Source organism: Manis pentadactyla, chromosome 9 (genome assembly GCF_030020395.1).
Source record: "Manis pentadactyla isolate mManPen7 chromosome 9, mManPen7.hap1, whole genome shotgun sequence".
NCBI lineage: Eukaryota > Metazoa > Chordata > Mammalia > Pholidota > Manidae > Manis > Manis pentadactyla.
In genome coordinates this window covers 50726930-50741128 of record NC_080027.1, presented here as the reverse complement: position 1 = coordinate 50741128, position 14199 = coordinate 50726930, and the positions used below count along the sequence as shown (strand labels likewise).

At 40.7% G+C, this 14199-nt stretch overlaps 1 protein-coding gene across 8 annotated transcripts in view; it reads left to right on the top strand.

Annotated features, from left to right (window-relative positions):
- The window catches only part of IRAG1 (inositol 1,4,5-triphosphate receptor associated 1), a 128302-nt gene that overhangs the window by 22236 nt on the left and 91867 nt on the right, over positions 1-14199 (top strand). The gene's annotated exons all lie outside the window — the stretch shown is intronic.

The window sequence follows — 14199 nt, the reverse complement described above, 5'->3', positions numbered from 1 at the left end:
TTCCACAATCTGGGGAATGAAATGGTCTCTTAGACCATGGAAGCCCACAGATCTTCCAACATAGGTGACCCAAGGAGGACAACACCAAGACATATAATAATTAAAATGGCAAAAATCAAAGACAAGGACAGAGTATTAAAGGCAGCCAGAGAGAAAAAAAGATCACCTACAAAGGAAAACCCATCAGGCTATAATCAGACTTCTCAACAGAAACCTTACAGGCCAGAAGAGAATGGCATGATATATTCGATGCAATGAAACAGAATGTTCTTAAACCAAGAATACCATATCCAGCAAGATTATCATTTAAATTTGAAGGAGGGATTAAACAATTCCCAGATAATCAAAAGTTCAGGGAATTTACCTCCCACAAAACATCTCTACAGTGTATTTTAAAGGGACTGCTCTAGGTAGAAGTGCTCCTAAGGCTAAATAGATGTCACCAGAGAAAATAAAACCACAGCAAAGAAAGTAGACCAACCAAACACTAACTAAATGCAAAATAAAATCAGCTATTTCCAAAATCAGTCAAGGGAAACACAAAAGAGTACAAATAAACCACCTAATATATGAAGAGTGGAAGAGGAAGAAAAAGAAGGGAGAGAAAAACTCATCAGACTGTGTTTATAATAGCATACTAAGTGAGCTGAGTTAGATGGTTAGATAGTAAAGAAGCTACCCTTGAACTTTGGTAACCATGAATCCAAAGCCTGAAATGACAATAAGGACATATGTACCAATAATCACCCTATATGTAAATGGATTGAATGCACCAATCAAAACACACAGAGTAATAGAATGGATAAAAAAGCAAGACCCACTTATTTGCTGTCTACAAGAGACTCACCTCAAACCCAAAGACATAAACAGACTAAAAGTGAAGGGATGGAAAAGATATTTCATGCAAACAATAGGGAGAAAAAAGCAGGTGTTGTAGTACTTGTATCAGACAAAATAGACTTCAAGACAAAGTAACAGGAGACAAAGAAGGACATTACATAATGATAAAGGGGTCAGTCCAACAAGAGGACATAACCATTATAAATAACTATGCAGCACACAGGAGCACGAAACACATGTGAAACAAATACTAAGAGAATTAAAGGAGGAAACAGAATGCAATGAATTCATTTTAGGAGACTTCAACACACCACTCACTCCAAATGGCAGATCAACCAGACAGAAAATAAGTAAGGGCACAGAGGCACTGAACAACACACTAGAACAGATGGACCTAACAGACAACTATAGAACTCTACACCCAAAAGCAGCAGGATACACATTCTTCTCAAGTGCACATGGAACATTTTCCAGAATAGACCACATACTAGGCCACAAAAAGAGCCTCAGTAAATTCCAAAAGATTGAAATCCTACCAACCAACTTTTCAGACTACAAAGATATAAAACTAGAAATAAATTGTACAAAGAAAACAAAAAGGCTCACAAACACATGGAGGCTTAACAACATGCTCCTAAATAATCAATGGATCAGTGACAAATTAAAACAGAGATCAAGCAATATATGCAGACAAACGAAAACAACAGCACAACACCTGAACTTCTGTGGGATGCAGTGAAGGCAGTTCTAAGAGAAAAGTATATAGCAATCCAGGCCTATTTAAAGAAGGAATAACAATAACCAAATGAATAGTCTAAATTCACAATTATTGAACCTGGAAAAAGAAGAACAAATGAGGCCCAAAGTCAGCAGAAAGAGAGACATAATAAAGATCAGAGAAGAAATGAATAAAATAGAGAAGAATAAAACAATAGATAGAATCAATGAAAGCAGGAGATGGTTCTTTGAGAAAATAAACAAAATAGATAACACCCTAGCAAGACATACTAAGAGAAAAAGAGAATCTGCACACATAAACAGAATCAGAAATGAGAAAGGAAAAATCACTATGAACACCACAGAAATACAAAGAATTATTAGAGAATACTATGAAAATCTATATGCTAACAAATTGGATGACCTAGAAGAAATGGACAACTTTCTAGAAAAATAAAACCTTCCAAGACTGACCAAGGACTAAACAGAAAATCTAAACAGACCAATTACCAGGAATGAAATTGAATCAGTAATCAGAAAACCACCCAAGAACAAAACCTTGGACAAGATGGATTCACTGCTGAATTTTATCAGACATTTAGAGAAAACATAATACCCATTCTAATTAAAGTTTTCCAAAGAATAGAAGAGGAGGGAATACTTCTAAACTCATTCTATGAAGCCAGCATCACTCTAATACCAAAACTAGAAAAAGACACCACAAGAAAAGAAAACTACACACCAATATCCCTGATGAACGTAGATGGAAAAATACTCAACAAAATATTAGCAAATCGAATTCAAAAATACATTAAGAGATTTATACACCAGGATCAATTGGCATTCACCTCAGGGATGCAAGGATGGTACAATATTCAAAAATGCATCAACATCATCCACCACATCAACAAAAAGAAGGAAAAAAACCACATGATCATCTCCATAGACACTGAAAAAGCTTTTGACAAAATTCAACATCCATTCATGATAAAAACTCTCAACAAAATGGGTATAGAGAGCAAGTACCTCAACATAATAAAGGCCATATATGACAAACCCACAGTCAACATCATACTTAACAGTGAGAAGCTGAAAGCTTTTCCTCTACTATCGGGAAGAAGACAAGGATGCCCACTCTCCCCACTTCTATTCAACATAGTACTGGAGGTCCTAGCCACAGCAATCAGACAAAACAGAGAAATAAAAGGCATCCAGATTGGCAAGGAAGAAATTAAACTGTCCCTGTTTGCAGATGACATGATATTGTACATAAAAAACCCTAAAGGATCCACTCCAAAACTACTAGATCTAATATCTGAATTCAGCAAAGTTGCAGGATACAAAATTAATATGCAGAAATCTGTGGCATTCCTATACACTAACAATGAACTAGCAGAGAGAGAAATCAGGAAAACAATTCCATTCACAATTGCATCAAAAAAATAAAATACCTAGGAATGAACCTAACCAAGAAAGTGAAAGACTTATACTTGGAAAACTACAAGACACTCATGAGAGAAATTAAAGAAGATACCAATAAATGGAAAGTCATCCCATGCTCATGGAATAGGAAGAATTAATATTGTCAAAATGCCATCCTGCCTAAAGCAATGTACAGATTCAATGCAATTCCTATCAAAATACCAACAGCATTCTTCAATGAACTAGATCATTCTAAAATTCATATGGAACCACAAAAGACCCCGAATAGCCAAAGCAATCCTGAGAAGGAAGAACAAAGCTGGGGGGATTATGCTCCCCAACTTCAAGCTCTACTACAAAGCCACAGTAATCAAGATAATTTGGTACTGGCACAAGAACAGACTCATAGACCAATGGAACAAACTAGAGAGTCCTGATATAAACCTAACCGTATATGGTGAATTAATATATGATAAAGGAACTATGGACATACAGTGGGGAAATGACAACTTCTTCAACAGCTGGTGTTGGCAAAACTGGACAGCTACATGCAAGAGAATGAAACTGGATTATTGTCTAACCCCATGCACAAAAGTAAACTCAAAATGGATCAAAGACCTGAATGTAAGTCATGAAACCATAAAACTCTTAGAGGACAACATAGGCAAAAACGTCCCTTATATAAGCATGAGCAACTTCTTCCTGAATGCATCTCCTCATGCAAGGGAAACAAAAGCAAAAAAATGAACTCATGGGACTACATCAAACTAAAAAGTTTCTGTACAGCAAAGGACACCATCAACAGAACAAAAAGGCATCATCCTACAGTATGGGAGAATATAGTTGTAAATGACATATCTGACAAGGGGTTAACATCCAAAATATATAAAGAACTCACGCGCCTCAACACTCAAAAAACAAATAACCCGATTAACAAATGGGCAGAGGATATGAAGAGACAGTTCTCCAAAGAAGAAATTCATATGACCAACAGACATATGAAAAGATGCTCCACATCATTAATCATCAGGGAAATGCAAATTACAACCACAATGAGAGATCACCTCACACCAGTAAGGATGGCCAACATCCAAAAGACAAACAACAAATGTTGGCAAGGATGTGGAGAAAGGGGAACCCTCCTACACTGCTGGTGGAAATGTAAACTAGTTCAACCATTGTGGAAAGCAGTATGGAGGTTCCTCAAAAAACTAAAAATAGAAATACCATTTGACCCAGGAATCCCACTCCTTGGAATTTATCCAAAGAATATAACCCCTCAGATTCAAAAAGACATATATACCCCTATGTTTTTCGCAGCACTTTTTACAATAGTCAAGATATGGAAGCAACCTAAATGTTCATCAGAAGATGAATTGATAAAGAAGAGGTGGTACATATACACAATGGAATACTATTCAGCCATAAGAAAGAAACAAATCCTACCATTTGCAACAGTATGGATGGACCTGGAGGACATTATGCTCAGTGAAATTAGCCAGGCAGAGAAAGACAAGTGCTGAATGATTTCCCTCATTTGAGGAGTATAACATTGAAGCAAAACTGAAGGAACAAAATAGCAGCAGACTCAGAGACTCCAAGAAGGAACTAGTGGTTACCAAAGGGGAGGGGTGTGGGAGGGTGGGTGGGAAGGGAGGGAGAAGGAGATTGAAGGGTATGATGTTTAGTACACATGGTGTAGGGGATCATGGGGAAAACAGTGTAGCACAGAGTAAGCAAATAGTGAATCTGTGGCATCTTGCTGCACTGGTGGACAGTGACTACATTGAGGTATGAGTGGGGACTTGATACTATGGGTAAATGGAGTAACCCCATTGTTTTTTCATGTGAAACCTTCATAAGATTATATATCAATAATACCTTAATAAAAAAAAAAGCAAAAAGCAAAAAAAAAATGGATCAAAGACCTGAATGTAAGTCATGAAACCATAAAACTCTTAGAAAAAAACATAGACAAAAATCTCCTGGACATAAACATGAGCAACTTCTTCATGAACATATCTCCCCAGGCAAAGGAAACAAAAGCAAAAATGAACACATGGGGCTACATCAAACTAAAAAGTTTCTGTACAGCAAAGAACACCATCAGTAGAACAAGAAGGCATCCTTCAGTATGGGAGAATATATTCATAAATGACATATCCAATAAGGGGTTGACATCCAAATTATATAAAGAGCCCAGGCACCTCAACAAACAAAAAGCAAATAATCCAATTAAAAAATGGGCAGAGGAACTGAACAGACACTTCTCCAAAGAAGATATTCAGATGACCAACAGACACATGAAAAGATGCTCCACATTGCTAATCATCAGAGAAATGCAAATTAAAACCACAGTGAGATATCACCTCACACCAATAAGGATGGCCAACATCCAAAAGACAAACAACAAATGTTGGTGAGGATGTGGAGAAAGGGGAACCCTCCTACACTGCTGGTGGGAATGTAAACTAGTTCAACCATTGTGGAAAGCAGTACGGAGGTTCCTCAAAAAACTCAAAATAGAAGTACCATTTGACTCAGGAATTCCACTCCTAGGAATTTACCCTAAGAATGCAGCAGCCCAGTTTGAAAAAGACATATGCACTCCTATGTTTATTGCAGTACTATTTACAATAGCCAAGAAATGGAAGCAACCTAAGTGTCCATCAGTAGATGCATGGATAAAGAAGATGTGGTACATATACACAATGGAATATTATTCAGCCATAAGAAGAAAACAAATCCTACCATTTGCAACAACATGGATGGACCTAGAGGGTATTATGCTCAGTGAAATAAGCCAGGTGGAGAAAGACAAGCATCAAATGATTTCTCTCACCTGTAGAGTATAAGAACAAAGAAAAAACTGAAGCAAGAAAACAGCAGCAGACCCACAGAACCCAGAATGGACTAACAGTTACCAAAGGGAAAGGAACTGGGGAGGGTGTGTGGGAAGGGAGGGATAAGGAAGAAAAAGGGGCATTACGATTAGCACACATAATGTAGGTGGGGGGTGAGCACGGGGAAGGCAGTATAACACAGAGAAGACAAGTAGTGATTCTATAGCATCTTACTATGCTGATGTACAGGGACTGTAATGGGCTATGTGGTGGGGACTTGATAATGGGGGGAGTCTAGGAACTGCAATGTTGCTCATATAATTGTACATTAATGATACCAAAGAAAAAAAAAGGAAAGACTCCTATGAAGTGAACTGTGAAGTTCTTAAATGCTTACTCTAATTTTGTTCCCTTTAAGCAAAGGGTCAGTTTTGAAAACTCAAGATGTGGCTATTCTTTACTCTGTAATTCTTACAATAGCCAAAAGCAAGATGCTGCTGATCTCAATTTGTTATGTCAGTAGGAACTGAAAACCAAGATGTCCCTCTGGGTCATCTGAGCTGAGGAGTCATCCCACCTTGGCTGCTGGAGTTATCTCTCTTTCCTCTGCACAGTCCTGCTCCCTTTTTCAGTCTTTTATTTTTAACTCTCTTGACCTCAGAGTGTTTTATTGACATCTGGCCATAAACCCTTTTAAGAATAAGGTAGTTATAAATCACCCACAGGGAAATCAATAAAAACCAGTTCAATCCACAGTAACACTGATTTGCCCCAGATTACCAGGATCCTGCAGGTTTAGCAGTTATGCCCATGGGGGTATCTGTAATGAGAGTGAAGGGTAAGAGGCCACTGCATTCTGAAAGAGGAGGTAGACTGCTAGCTCCCAGAGGCTCAAGGAGGGAATGGACTTGGCCTCAATCCATTTGCTCCTTATCCGGACTCAGGGGAGAGCTCTGTTTCCATTTTATCCAGCTCAGATTTTTCCAATCACATTAGTGGCATTTTCTTATCTTCTGAGGATCTGCTTTACAGCTAAAGTATCTTCTTTTAAGCCTCAAGTAGGAATAAATTGCTTATTTGCTGGGAAGGGGAAAAGGAGGGAGAATATGTTACTGAAGCATTTTATCATTATGAGTTCAGAGAGGCCATCTCTGTGGCTAGAACACCAGGGAGTCAAAAGTTTGAAAGTCATTGTACAGAAGCTGAAAGCTAGGCCTAGAGAAAAGTATGACTGGCCCAAGGTCACAGAGTGGTTACATAACCACCTCACAAAGAAATGGCCTCATTGTTTTGAAATCCCAGCTCTCTTTCCAAACTTGCTCAGGACATGCAAATGCATGGGTAGTGTAAACTAAAAAAAAAGTAAATCCACAGAGAAAAAAATCTCAATCAATTAGTTCATTTATTAAAGATGAGAACATTAATTATCCACTATAAGGACCATGAAGGTCAATAGACCATTTGGGCCAACAATTAATGCTCTCTTGTATAATGGGGATATACTGAACTTTGAAAAGAGAATTTCCTGTAAGGGACTTTTCCCTCTTCTCTCAATCAGGGAAAATATTCCAGCTGCAAGGCCTTAGATACTGGGGTTGGATAGTGGGAGGCAGTGAGATTGTCTGGTGCAATGAGGTCAGGGCCTCTCTTGCCCCAGGAGGAAGAATCAGGCTGAGAACCAGGGCTGCAGGGAAAACCTCTGATCCCATGAATGCCTGATTTTACTTCCTAGGTGTTCCTGGTTTCTCTACATTGTGCATCCCCATTACCTCAGCCCTGGTCCTCTGGGAAGTCTTACACCCTCTCCCCTTAAGGACTTTCTGGATATATGTACATTTAAACTGGGCAAAGAATTATTCAATTCAAACCATGAGGAGATATCACATTATACCATAAGAATGAACTAACATCAACAAAATGAGAAATAATAGGTATTGGCAAAGACGTGGAGAAAAGGAAACCCTCACGTGCTGCTGGTGAGATTGCAAACTGGTGCAGCCACTGTGGGAAGCAGTATGGAGGATTCTCAAAAAACTGAAAATAGAAATACCATATGACTCAGCAATTCCACTTCTGGAAATTTACCCAAAGAAAATAGTCACTAATCTGAAAAGATATATGCTCTCCTGTGTTTATCACAGCATTGTTTACAATAGTCAAAATATAGAAACAACCTAAATGTCTATCAACAGATGGACAAAAAAGAAGTGGTACACATATACAGTGGAATATTACACAGCCTTAAAAAATAGTGAAATCTTGCCATTTGCAACAACATGGATGGATCTAGAGGGTATTATGCTAAGTGAAATAAGTCAGGCAGAGAAAGGCAAATACCATATGATTTCACTTTTATGTGGAATCTAAATGACAAAACAAACAAAACTGAAGTAGATTCATAAACACAGGGAATGGACAGCTGGTTACCATGCAGTTGGAGGTGGGGGAAATGTGTGAAATAGATGAAGGGGAGAAAAGTCCATAAGAATGTTTGATATCTTGATCTGGGTGATGGTTACATGAGTGTATACACATGTCAAAATTCAACAAACTGTACACTGCGATTTTTGCATTTTATTGTGTGTACCTCAACATACAAATTTGTAAAAATAACTTAAAAAAAGATCTATTCAGTTCACGTCAACATTTGCCAACCCTAATTATATATCAAGTGCTGGGGATACAAACATGAGAAACAGTGGGTTTTGAAGGATGAATATAAGGCTGACATGAATACCATTCAGTTGCTGGCAGCCAAATGGCAGAGACTAAAGTGAAAACAAATAATCATAATCATGTTAGAGCAGAGTTTGCTACTATTTTCTGTAAAAAGCCAATAGTAAATATTTTAGGCTTTGTGAATCAGACAGAATCTGTCTCAGTTATTCAACTCTGCCCTTGCAGTGCAAAAATAGCCATAGACAATACATAAATGAATGACTGTGGCTGTGTTCCAATAAAACTTTATTTACAAAAATAGGCAGTGGGTCAGATTTGGCCCACAGGCCATAGCTTGGACCAGGGGTTTTCCAGCTCTGGTATTCTGAACCCTGTGTTAGAGGAATGTCATCAAATTGGGAATACAAATAATAATAATAGTAATAATAAAAGCTATCATTCTGACAACTTTCTGTGCTAGAGATTATGAGCACTGTTTATAAATTTACATATATTTGCATACTTATTTTTCACAACAATTTGTGAGGACACTGAGATTTAACAGCCAAAGTCACAGAGCTAGGAAATGGAAAATACAAAGTAAAACCCAATGCTGTTTGGTTTTACAGTTCCAAGTAGACGATTTAAACTTCTGAAAGGAAATGGGCAGAAGGGATTAATCTGGTGAGGATCATGAAGTGGTTCCTAAGGATGAATGGAGTCTTCCATGGAGACAGGTGGGAGAGACGGGCCTTTGAGGCAGAAAGGGTGGTCCAGAGGTTTGAAAGCAAATGGAATATTCTGGAAACAGAGGCATTAGATGATGATGTGGTGTGGGATACCTTGGTGTGATGGCTAGAGAAGAATCAGGAGAGGTTGGTAAACTCAGCACAGAAAGTCTGGACTGCGTGCCAGTGAACCTGGGCTTTATCTGTGGACCAGGGGTTTCCCAGTTCTGGTATTCTGGATATGCTGCATCAGATTTGCCTGAGGGACTGTTAGCCATATAGATTCTTGGGGCCTGTCCCCAGCTATCTTGATTCAGTAGATCTGGGATAGGCCCAGGAGTACACCTCAGATGATTCTAGTAAGCATTCTCAGATTTGGGAATAAGTGCACAGAGAGCGACAGAAATGTTTTAATCAAGGGAGAAATATAACCAATTATGTTTTTGAAAGGCCACTTCCACTTGGAAGATGGATTACTTTTTCAGGAGAACCAACCCTCTCAGAAGTCCATTTGTGGTTACTGATCAGCTTCTCTCATCTGGAAGTGCAGATGAGAAATTTCCAGACTCTTCTGCATTTTCAGAAGCTCATTCAGAATGACTCAGCTTAAACCCTGGGTTGAACTCTATGTTGTTTATCAGTTAACTTAAGCAGAGAGACATTATACAAACAACAAATTGCAGTTTTAAAGACAGAAGATATGTGAATCTGAAGTTAAGAACAATACCTTCTCCATTTTGAATTGGTGAATCCTTAGCCAGAAAAACCTCCTCTGGTTCTGTGTCAACGTTTCTTTTACGGTGGTGGTGGTTGAAGCTACTGTTGGATTCTGCATTGCCCTAGAAGCCTCACTGAGGTATGTTGAACAGAACCGTCAGCTATACTGAGCTCAAACCCTGTTTACAGTGCTTAGTCATTGTGATGCCTGGAGCAAATTCTTTATCCTTTCTAAGCTTCAGTTTTCTCATCTGAGAAATGGCAATAATAGTACCATGCAGGGCTGTTGTAAGGACTGAATAAGACAAAGGATATAAAGAGCCAAGTAGAGCACCTGGTGCAATAAATACCACTTGTCTTCTAATGCTCTGAAGTTGTTTCTATGCACTGCATCTTCCCATGTGGAAAGATGACAACTCCCCGGAGAGAAATCCTGTACAGTTCCTTCCTGTCTCATATCTAAGCTGCGGCAGTTGCACATGCCTATTTAATTAGCAATATGCTGCAATTCATGTGCCTCAGGCCACCAAAGTTTGCTGTTGGGAGAGCCATTCCCAAGCTCCTGACTTCATCCTCCTTACCCTGACCCTGCCAGGACATTCCACATCATGGTTTTTACCATAGTCCATTCTCAAGTGGTGTCTAAAGACTCAAATCCTGCAGCTATTTACATAGATTTGAATACCAACGGAACTGCTCCGTTTTACTTTAGCTCATGGCTTCTTGTGGCCACAGCCTCTGTCCAAGGAGCATCTTTTGGGTTCATCTCAGATTCCCTTGGTGAAAGAAAAGATCCCAGCCAAGAACCACAACTGCTCCCATCCCCTCCACTGGCCTTGGTGGGCAAGGTATGAGTTTCTTCCTTGTCCTGCAAACTTGAGTTCTTACCCAAACTGTGGGACTAGCATCTAGGGCAGAGGGTGGTAAGCCTATTCACACAGCCTTTCGCAGCCTTGGTCTTGATGTCTGCTTTCCTGGGGAGGGCTAGCAGTCAGATCGCATCTAACATTGAGTAGGTGGAATGAGTTCCTGGTAGTCATCTGGAAGGAGGCAACGACATTTGAAAATCATTTGAAGGTTGAAATTTGACTCAACAAACATGTCTTTGTCTTTGTGTCCACCAGCTTATCTTTTAGGCAGAAACACGGAGGTTCTTCAAACCTAATCCCTCTTCTGGAGTCTGAGTTTAAATGTGTGTGTGTGTGTAGTTGAGGGAAGCATGGGAGGTAGTCATCATGGAGATAGGAAATTCAGAGGTTTGGGCTGGGGCTTCTGGAAGGATGCCGAACCTATCAATAGGAGCAGGGAATGAAGAAGGAGAAAAGGGGCATTGTAATATGTTTAGTTAAGAAACAAGGGCAAGCTCACTTGCTCTAGATCGGAGTTTGCCAGTTCAAACTCTCATGTTGCTGGCAGAGCAGTGAGTTGAGGGAAGCTTTTGGTGTTGAGAAAGACTTTGTACAGCCTACTTTACAAAGCCTGGGCTGTTTGCACTAGTTGGTACTCTTTATTGCAAGTGCCCCAAATAGCCAACACCAGCCAGTTTAAGAAAAAAGAGATTTTCATTGCTTCTTGAAACATCAAAGGCTGGAGATATCAGGCATAGCTTGATCAGGGCCTCAGATGACAGCTTCAGGACCTACTTTCTTTCTGACTCTTTGTTGCATTCTCTTTTTCATTGATCCATTCTTAGACAACTTCTTCACAAGAAGAACTGGAGTTCCCAGAGTGGAGATAAACAGGAACTGGGGACTTGAGCTGGCAGTGCTCCACCCCCAGCAGGAAAGAGCTATCTCTTCAGTTTGTCTTAGATGGGGCAGCTGCTTTCTATCTACTCTGGGGGATGCTGTGAGGACTTTTCAGTTCTGTGCCTCAGCTTGGGTTATCCTGGCTGGCCCTGAGGTAGGGCTGTGAACGATCTAGAACAATCAAGATCCCTTGTCAGGGAACATCTCCCAATTCTCATTCTGTCTCTGCTGAGGTTAGAGAAGAACAGGAATGGGACCTCTCTTGAGAAGGGCTGGAGACCCCATTTTGGACACAGGAGACCCAGGTTTTTGTCCTGACTCTAGTTTCCTGAATGTGTGATCTAGAACAAGTCACTTTACTTGTCTGAGACTCCATTCCCTCATCTGTAAAATGGAGATATAATACCTTCCTCACAGAGCTGAGATGGTTCAAGAGCCCATATGTATATATATGTACAGTGTGTGTGTGTGCTAGCTGTGTAGTAGGCCCTGGTTTGATGAAAGGCATGGTTTGATTCCTAGAGTTTTTGCTTTCAGAAGGAGGGAGGCACCAGGTATGGAACAATTGCTCTGGACCCGTGCTATGTTCCCACAGCTGGGGCACTAAAGAAAGCTCTCTGCCCTTAGGCTTGGTAGACGCAATTAATACACAGGAAGAGGAAACCACTGTGTGGCAGATGGAGCAGCTTTCATAGACCAGAGAGCACACAGCATCCGGGAGAGGTCAGGGAAGGCTTCCAGGGAAGGCAGCCTTAAAGGTCACACCTCAGAGTCCCAGCACCCAGCATAGTACTTGACACTGCAGAGGCGCTTCACAAACATTTCTTGAATGAATGAATGGTTTAAGCAGGCACTATGAAGGACTTTTCCTTCTGACTTTCCCAGGCCAGTTTCTGCATATAGATGCTGGTGGTCACTGCCCAGAACAATGCTGGGAAGGGAGGGAAAAGGGGGTGAAGTAGGACAGATGAAGTAGCAGAGAGAGGCACATTAGGAACCAGATGTTCATTTACATTTTTTTTTTTTTAGCTGGGGGTGGGGTGTGGTTGAGTAAAGAAAGAAATTTTATTTTTATTTGGAACAAAGTTCCCAAGGTGATAAGGTGCTGATCCTGGCTTTTCAGACAGACTACTCCTGGCAGTTTGCATGGCCTTTGACAGATTTCATGTCCTGGACAAAACATCAGCTTGTCTTTTTCCATCTTTGTCCCCATCCTAAGGAAAGGACAACTTCAGGTTCAGAGGCCAGAAGATCTAAGAAAAAGGTTGTTGATTGAGATTTGGCCCCACTGTTGGCTTCTGAGAGAGTCTGCCTAGGCAGAGCAGGACTTGATGTAGTCAGGGTCCCACCAAGTCCCATCAATCCAGTTCAATTCCTCTCGCCTTCTCCCAAGATAAGGGACCAGGGAGAAGGCCAGAGGAATGGGCAGTTCCAGGTGCTAGATTGCTAGGACCCGCAATATCAGAGTCTGTCTCCTTGTTGCAGCAGGAGTTGGGCCATGTGTCCAGATTTGGGTTTGGAGTCTATGACTACCTTGAAAACCCTCATGCTCTGCTCTGTTGGGAAAGAGATGGTTCCAGGAGTGCCATACAGCAAACACTGGAGTGCTGTCACATTTGAGCATGTGCCACCAGCATCCATTTGGGAAGTGCTTTGGCTACTTTCCAAGTAGAGGTGGAAGGGCCAGTGGGGTTGCTCTGTGGTTTTCTGCTGGGTTTTGGTTAAAGCTGCAAGTCCTACTGACAAATTAAATCTGTCACTTTGCAAAGTACTCCTGGATGGTCGAGCAGAGGCAAGCAGACGGAGAGGAGGAGGCCCTGCCCTTTGCAAGGTTTTAATTGGTAGGATCCTATGGGGGAAAATCTGCATATCTGTGTGGCAGAGAAAACAAGAAGCCCAGTTACATCATCAAGAGAAAAACTCAGCTGTTAAGCTGGACAAGCTCAGTGGGAACAGGGCTAAGCAAGGTCATCCACCTGCATATGCAGCAGCCCAGGTGATGTGTGCTCATGTCACTCCAGTAAAAGAAAACTGGGGCAAAGTCCTATCTGCTTCTCACATGAGGAACTCAAAGGCCATGATGGGGTCACAAGCAAAATCAGCCCTGGAGGGGTCACTTGGCTTCCAAAGGCTTCCTCAAAAACCAGGGTTTAAACTCTTAACCTCTCTGTGTCATAGAGTATGTGACACATTTTCTTTTCCTCACTCATTTATTCATTTATTAATCTATTCAAGACACCCAGAGAGGTGAATTATATGCTGGGCCTGCCATCAAGGAGCCCACTGTCTGGGCCATGATTCTTAATGAAGTGTGACTGAGAAAGGGGAAGGGAGAGGTCGGAGGGGATACTGCACCTGATAGGGGAACCTCATCAGAGTTCACTGGAGAACTACTCGTGCTTCTACCACCCTGGAGATTTATGTCTTTCTTAGTTAATAGAAATTTGCCATATAGCAAAAGGACTGGGTAGCAAAAAAGGTTGAGAACTGCTGGTGTAGTAACTAAGGATTACAAGACAAAGTGAA